The sequence below is a fragment of the Trichosurus vulpecula genome, chromosome 1 (genome assembly GCF_011100635.1).
Source record: "Trichosurus vulpecula isolate mTriVul1 chromosome 1, mTriVul1.pri, whole genome shotgun sequence".
In the NCBI taxonomy this organism is placed as follows: Eukaryota; Metazoa; Chordata; class Mammalia; order Diprotodontia; family Phalangeridae; genus Trichosurus; species Trichosurus vulpecula.
Genome location: NC_050573.1, coordinates 433439518 through 433448022, shown reverse-complemented (window position 1 = coordinate 433448022; position 8505 = coordinate 433439518). Strand labels below are relative to the sequence as shown.

The following is an 8505-nucleotide window of genomic DNA, read 5'->3' as shown; positions in this document are numbered from 1 at the left end:
AATTCTTTAAGCTAGAATTGATTTTAGGTTTTCCTTCAATAAAGGTCATAGGTCACACAGAAAGACATCAAATCCATCTTCATTGCTCAAGGTAGTGAATGGACAATCCCCAGGTAGAGGAATTTTCCAATAACTAACAAAGTGATATTCAGCTTTTTTTAAACTGAAAAAGAAAATATGATATATAATTTAGCAGAGTTAGGATGGCTGAAGTTATACATGATGCTCGGGTTCTATCTACTCCCTAGCTCTAAGTTAGGTATTATTCCTTGATTGACTAAAGCAGTAATTTACTAAATGGTACCCTTGTGGTCTGAAAGAAATAGTACAGTTCTTGAAAACGTCTGGCTTACAACTGGGAGTAGTTGCGATCCTGGGAAACCTCGCTGAGTATATCATGCAATTTTCATGCTATGAGATTTCCAGATAAATGAACAGTATGCTGAGGGTGAGGGGGTGGGGAGAGGTGGGGAAGGAGTGGAGAGGAAGAGGCAGAAGAGGTGGAGATGTGGCCGGAAGGGAGAATGTCTCCCAACACACCTTCTAATTTCCTTGTTAACTCATACCCACCGAGGCGCGCCCATTCTTGCTTCCACAGGAAATTCATTTCACAATATCTAGGCTTTGGGAAAGGTGATTAATCTCATACCTTTGTCTCAACTTTGAAATTGCACTTAGGCCACACACATCCATGAATCACCCCCACCCAAATCTTAGAAGCACTGATTTTCCTGAGGCTAGGGGAAACCAAGGATTAAAAGGAGAAGTAATTTGAGTGGAGAGGGCTTTGAGGAAACGGTAACCTGGGAACTATAACCCAAGAGCAGGGAGTATCTTTCTTTCTCACAGGACACCTCCCCTAGTCTGTGCTCATCCCACTAGTGAGGTCAAGTGAGAATTCTAGGGTTGGGGAAAGAGCACATCAGTCATTACTTAACTGGTTAACTGATTGCAGAGATAGCTAAGCATCCATCAACAAATGAAAAAAATATATGTTCATTTAGATTTACACTACATCCTGTCCTCACATACCTATACACACACTCCTAAACCAAAAATACTACATGGGACTCTGCTCCCCATGGATTTTTCCAGTGGTGTTCTTTTCTTGGGAATTCTAATTATGTATCCTAACCACATTTATCTTCTGGAAAAAAATCAATGGTGATCTAAGACAGTCCAGCTTCAATGTGGACATATTCTATATATCTACTTATAATATTAGGATAAAACATTCACAGGGCTTCCAGTAAGCCCAATCATAATTTAATCCAAAGTTTTCATCTTCCCTAACAAGCACAGTTATCTTTTTCTCATTCATGAAACTGGGTGGGGCAGGGGGGGGAAGTCCTGTATTTTTCCCCTATCCCCAACTGAGTCAATCTTCATCTTCCCTCACACACTTAGTCATTTCCTTTCTTTGTCTTCTGAATAAAGGTATTCTTTCAGACCTTTAAAGCATTTTCCCTCCTCTTCCTTGGTTTCTTTTCTTTCTACAATAATCTCATGCTGCATATATTCCATTATCTTTTTCCTTTCTCCTACCTTGTCCCAGACAAAGCTATGTTCATACCCACTCGGTTGTGAGAAAAGCACAGATACAATGGGAATAGAAATTAGCTTGGACTTCTCTTCCACCCTCGAATGCATACTGTACAACTGCCATGAAGAGGGCTGGTTTTTTATTATGTTTTCTTTAGGATCAGCAGTTGAGCTTACTTGATAAAGAAAAAAAATAACAATGAATTTATGAAGGAGCTATGCTGAAGGGGAGTAGGCTGCTTACTCAGTATCTCAAGAAATGGTTTTCGAGAATGAATTGGTTGTGCTACTGTTCATCTCAAAAATGCCATAGTTTGGATGTCACATTGACACTTCCAGAAGTTGGATATTACACATTTCCTACAGTTGCTACCGGTGAATATTTGAAGTTCATTATGTAAAGAGCTGTTTAGTAATCTGTTTGATGGAGATGGGGGTAGAGAAGAAAGAAATCAAGCATATATGAGGTTGAGTAAGAAAAAGAAGGGATATCCCTTGAGTCCATTTTTATCCTATTAAAATCCAGTCTCCCCTTCTTCCTCTACATGGTACCATGTAAGGAACTCCATATATATGCCCAGTTTTTCCAATCCTCAAACTGGAGGATTTTTTTTTCACTAGACTATTCAGAGAATAAAAATATTCAGGGGAACTACAATAAAAAAAATCATTAAGTAAAATTAATTCCACAAGTGTGCTGAGATACAAGGATCCTAGAAGACTAAGAGATTTTTAATTATTTTGTTTGGCTTTAAAATTTTTTTGACATTTCACAATCACCAAAACAATTTGCTTTGGGAAAAGTTCTCAATGTGTAGTAACTATACTCTCTCCCATGTGGCCCCAAACCAGTTTAAATCAGTGAAATCAGATTCACCCGGATAAAAAGAATGAGTAATGAGAGAGAATATCATAGTGCTGTTTCTTGAAAATGTACTTTAAGATCACAGATTTAAAGTTGGAAGGCACTTCAAAGGCTGGGCAGTGCAAATCATTGGTTTTACAGATGAGGAAACTGAGACCCAAGAAGATGAAAGGATTTGCCTAGGGTTGTACAGACTATAAGTGGGAGAGCAAGGATTCATGCCTTCAAGGGAGGGAGGGAGAGAGAGAGAGAGACACAGAGAGACAGAGAGAGAGAAGGAAGAGACAGAGAGGAGGAAGAGGGGAGAGACAGAGATAGACAGAGAGACAGAGAGAGAAGGGGGAGGGGAGAGAGGCCAGAGAAGAGAGAGAGAGAGAGAAAGACATAGAGATAGGGAAAGAAAGGGGATGTGTGAGAGATGGAGGGAAAGAGAGAAGGGTGGGGAGGGAGAGAGAGTTAGAAATATGAGAAAAGAGAAAGACAGACATTTACATACCCCTTTCGAGTTTGGGGAATAGATTTCTTCACAACAACCCTGTGAGTCAGGTAGTGCAAGTTTCAGTATCCTCATTTCATAGAAGAGAAATTCGGAGTTTTTTTTTTTAATGTTTAATTTAATTTATTTAATATATTTAGTTTTCAGCATTGATTTTCACAAGAGTTTGAATTACAAATTTTCTCCCCATTTCTACCCTCCCCCCCACTCCAAGATGGCGTATATTCTGGTTGCCCTGTTCCCCAGTCAGCCCTCCCTTCTGTCACCCCACTCCCGTCCCATCCACTTTTCCCTTCCTTTCTTGTAGGGCAAGATAAATTTCTATGCCCCACTGCCTGTGTATCCTATTTTCTAGTTGCATGCAAAAACTTTTTTTTTGAACATCTGTTTTTACAACTTTGAGTTCCAAATTCTCTCCCCTCTTCCCTTCCCACCCACCCTCCCTAAGAAGTCAAGCAATTAAACACAGGCCACGTGCGTATCATTATGTATAAGCCTTCCACAATACTCATGTTGTGAAAGACTCACTATATTTTGCTCCTTCCTAACCTATCCCCCTTTATCTAATTTTCTCCCTTGACCCTGTCCCTTTTCGAAAGTGTTTGTTTTTGATTACCTCCTCCCCCATCTGCCCTCCCTTCTATCATCCCCCCTTTTTTATCTTCTTCCTCCTTCTTTCCTGTGAGGTAAGATACCCAATTGAGTATGTATGGTATTCCATCCTCAGGTCAAATCTGATGAGAGCAAGATTCACTCATTCCCCCTCACCTGCCTTCTCTTCTCTTCCTACAGAACTGCTTCCTCTTGCCACTTTTATGCCAGATAATTTACCCCATTCTATCTCTCCTTTTCTCCCTCTCTCAATATATTCCTCTCTCACCCCTTAATTTGATTTTATTTCTTTTAGATATCATCCCTTCATCTTCAACTCACCCTGTGCCCTCTTTCTCTCTATATATATATATAATATACACATACATATATACATACATACACACGCATATACATACACACACACACACACATATATATGCATATTCCCTTCAGCTACCCTAATACTGAGGTCTCATGAATCAAACACATCATCTTTCCATGTAGGAATGTAAACAAAACAGCTCAACTTTAATAAGTCCCTCGCAATTTATTTTTCTTGTTCTTTTTCTTGATTACCTTTTCATGCTTCTCTTGATTCTTGTGTTTGAAAGTCAAATTTTCTATTCAACTCTGGTCTTTTCACTGAGAAAGCTTGAAAGTCCTCTATTTTATTGAAAGTCTATATTTTGCCTTGGAGCATGATACTCAGTTTTGCTGTGTAGGTGATTCTTGGTTTTAATCCTAGCTCCATTGACCTCTGGAATATCGTATTCCAAGCCCTTCAATCTCTTAATGTAGAAGCTGCCAGATCTTGGGTTATTCTGATTGGGTTTCCACAATACTCAAATTGTTTCTTTCTGGCTGCTTGCAGTATTTTCTCTTTGATCTGGGAGCTCTGGAATTTGGCGACAACATTCCTAGGAGACTTCTTTTTGGAATCTATTTGAGGAGGTGATTGGTAGATTCTTTCAATTTCTATTTTGCCCTGTGGCTCTAGAATATCAGGGCAGTTCTCCTTGATAATTTCTTAAAAGATGATATTTAGGCTCTTTTTTTGATTATGGCTTTCAGGTAGTCCAATAATTTTTAAATTATCTCTCCTGGATCTGTTTTCCAGATCAGTGATTTTTCCAATGTGAAATTTCACATTGTCTTCCACTTTTTAATTCCTTTGGTTCTGTTTTACAATATCTTGATTTCTCATAAAGTCACTAGCTTCCACTTGCTCCAATCTAATTTTTCAGGTAGTATTTTCTTCAGTGGTCTTTTGGACCTCCTTTTCCATTTGGCTAATTCTGCCTTTCAAGGCATTCTTCTCCTCATTGGCTTTTTGGAGCTCTTTTGCCATTTGAGTTAGTCTATTTTTTAAGGTGTTGTTTTCTTCAGTATATTTTTCAGTATATTTTTGGGGTCTCCTTTAGCAAGTCATTGACTTGTTTTTCATGGTTTTCTCACATCCTTCTCATTTCTCTTCCCAATTTTTCCTCTACTTCTCTAACTTGCTTTTCCAAATCCTTTTTGAGCTCTTCCATGGCCTGAGACCAGTTCATGTTTTTCTTGGAGGCTTTTGGTGTAGGCTCTTTGACTTTGTTGACTTCTTCTGGCTGTATGTTTTGGTCTTCTTTGTCACCAAAGAAAGATTCCAAAGTCTGAGACTGAATCTGGGTGCTTTTTTGCTGCCTGGCCATGTTCCCAGCCAACTTACTTGACCCTTGAGTTTTTCATCGGGGTATGACTGCTTGTAGAGTAAAGAGGTCTATGTTCCAAGCTTGGGGGGATGCGCTGTTGATTTCAGAGCTACTACAGCCAGCTCTGCCACAACAGCACTCCTCCTTCCCCAAGAACCCCCAACCTGGACTGGACTTAGATCTTCAGCAAGCTCTGCACTCCTGCTCTGATCAGCCACTTAATTCCTCCCACCAGGTGGGCCTGGGGCTGGAAGCAACTGCAGCTGTAGTTCTGTAGCTGCCCCACCTCCACTGCCCCCGCGAACTCCTTCCACTCCTGCAGCTTTTTCCCACTAACCTTCTCTGTTGTCTTTGGTGTTTGTGGGTTGAGAAGTCTGGTAACTGCTGCAGCTCACTGATTCAGGGTGCTAGGGCACGCTCTGCCCGGCTCCTGGTCTGGTTGGTCCACGCCGCCCATGCTGGGCTCTGCTCCTCTCCGTTCCCAGCTCCCTGCAGTATATACCTTACCCAGAGACCATCCAGGCTGTCCTGGGCTACAGCCTTGCTTCCCTTCGCTATTTTGTGGGTTCTGCAGTTCTTCTCTGTTGTCTTTGGTGTTTGTGGGTCGAGAAGTCTGGCAACTGCCACAGCTCACTGATTCAGGGAGCTAGGGCCCTTTCTGCCCAGCTCCTGGTCTGGTTGGTCCCCGCGGCCCACGCTGGGCTTTGCTCTGCTCCCAGCTCTGTGCGCGAAAGGCCTCACCCAGCAACCATCCAAGCTGTCCAGGGCTGGAGCCCTGCTTCCCTCTGCTATTTTGTGAGTTCTGCAGTTCAAGAATTGGTTCAGAGCCATTTTTTATAGGTTTTTGGAGGGACTTGGCGGGAAGCTCACGCTAGTCCCTGCTTTCCAGCTGCCATCTTGGCTCCGCCCCCGAAATTTGGAGTTTTGAGAGGTTAATTAATTTGTCCATGATCACACAGCTAGTAAGCACCTAGGGCAGGGTTTGCATTCATTTCTCCTAACCCTTCTAGTTCAGCATTCTGTCTACTGCACCATGAAGCTAACCAATGGAAGGAATGATAGGGTCTAGAAGAGAGAGAATCAATTATATTATAAATGTGAAAATCTATGTCCAGGATTTTGTGCAAAAGTGCAAGGATTATATGACTCTTGGTGAGTTTGTATATGTGGGACTGAGAATATGAGCACCAATAAAGGTGGCCATGAAAAGCATGGACCAAGTGAGTGCATGTATACCTATACAGAACCACAGAAAGTTATAGTTGGAAAGGACATTAGGGAACATCTAGTCTAATCTTTTATTTTATAAATGAAGAAACAGAGCCCCTCCAATATAAAGTGACTTGCTCATGGTCACATCAACAGTGGGAGAGGTAGGGTTAGAACCCACCTCTTCTGATTCTTAGTTCATTCAGCTTATATGCCCTTCCAATATTTTCAAAAATGTATGCACACAGGCAAAACACGTGGGCTTGCCTACGCTCAAATACATCCCTGTTTTTGCTTGAGGGCAGGAGAAAGAATGAAAAATAACAGCTTTTACTATTTTTTTCCTGTAACAATCTTTGTCTCTGTAAAGAATTTTAAGTAGAAATGATGAAATCCAAGTAGGATTGTCCAGTTTAAGAAGCAAGAATATTAACAGCCCTAGTGAAAAGAGCTGTCTGGTTTTAAAGCATAAATACGAGAGATGCTGAGAATATCATCCTATCAACAAATGTTAAATCAATATCAACAAATGTTAAGTAGTCTGCAGTTATGTAAATTAGAGACCTGATTTTCCAATGTTAATCGTCAACTAAGTACAAGAGAAAATCAGGGCATATAGTTTAGTCCAAGTGTAGTTAGCCTTTCAGAACAAAGCATTTCAGTCCCAGGGTTACCAATTCCCCAAATGATATCATTCTGGAAAGTCTCTGAATGTGTCAATCACCCTCGCAAGTAGACACTGTGTTACACAACACTCATACAACTGCCTAGGAAAACCTACAACAGTGAGAGTTCATCCACCCATAAAGTGAACCATTCATTCGGCTGGTTCACATAAGCATGTAAACAGCATCTTGAGTGGGTGATCCAACGGGTGTAGCTTCTTTCCAACTTCAAATTTAAAATAATTAAAATGTAGAGGAAATCTGCTGGAAATATAATGAGAAATTTAATTTGAGAGGAGCCAAAGGAAAAAAAAAAGTTTTGGCTGGATGGTAAAGGCTAAAAGAGACAGCTTGTGAAGCCATTAATGACTTGGCCCACATCCTGGGTGTTTACTGATTCACAGCTTGTTTAACTTCTTGTATATTCCCAACCATTCCCCAAAGTCAGATATACCTCATCTACTATACAGTTGTTTAATTGCACTACAAATGAGTTTACTCAACCAATTATAATACCAAGTACTGCTAAGATAGGTGCTGAAACTTTCATAAAACCAATATTCATATATAATCTTACCCATAATCCCACATCAAATACAATTTAGCTATCTATGCTCAAGTCCAGAGTTATAAGTCAAATGTGCTCAGCCTTCTATCCCACTCATGAAGGAAGAAATACTCAAAGCAACAGCATCAAACCCAAACCAGAAAAAAAAAAATTCACACTGTGGAAAAGCATTTCCAAAACTTCATTAGGAATGAAACCTTCAATTAGGTCCTTGAAGGAAATATAATACTCCAAAAATATATCATCAGAAAGCATTTACAAGGCACATTACAAAACTTGCCCCTTGACATATTCCTGAAGATAAATCGTTGAAGCATAGGAAAAACTCACAAATATTTAAGTTACTTCACCAAATTAATGAAGTGGAAAATATTGGAGGAAGGAAAAAAAAAAAACTAAGAGAAACTAGCCCTCCTATCACAGCAACAATAATTTTTATTTCATTGGCTTATACACATAATAAACTGCTATAAATGCCTATGGAATAGTTTACGGCTTTCTATCTACAGATGGAACTAGGATTATTGGTTAATTATACTGGTGTCCTTTGACAGTCTAAAAGCAATAAGGCACCACTGGTGTAATATCTTTTCCAGCTCTTTCTTACCAATCCATAAAGATTCACCTAGCACTTAAAAACTGTGGCTAATAGAAGACAGAGAATACAAATTCACCAAGGGCAGACATGTGTGCCTAAAATTGCTACTACTTGGTGAAGCTGAGACTGGCAGAATGTTTGAATTTGAGAGTTCTGAGCTACAGAGGAGTGAAAACCGCACTAAGGGTGACACCAACATGGTAAGCCTCTGGGAGCAGAGGGCTACCAGACTGCCTAAGGATCTGGAATGAGCCCAGGTCAGAAAAGGAATAGGTCAAAG

At 40.3% G+C, this 8505-nt stretch overlaps 1 protein-coding gene across 1 annotated transcript in view; it reads right to left on the bottom strand.

The window, feature by feature from the left end:
- The window catches only part of MAST4 (microtubule associated serine/threonine kinase family member 4), a 772318-nt gene that overhangs the window by 5060 nt on the left and 758753 nt on the right, over positions 1–8505 (bottom strand).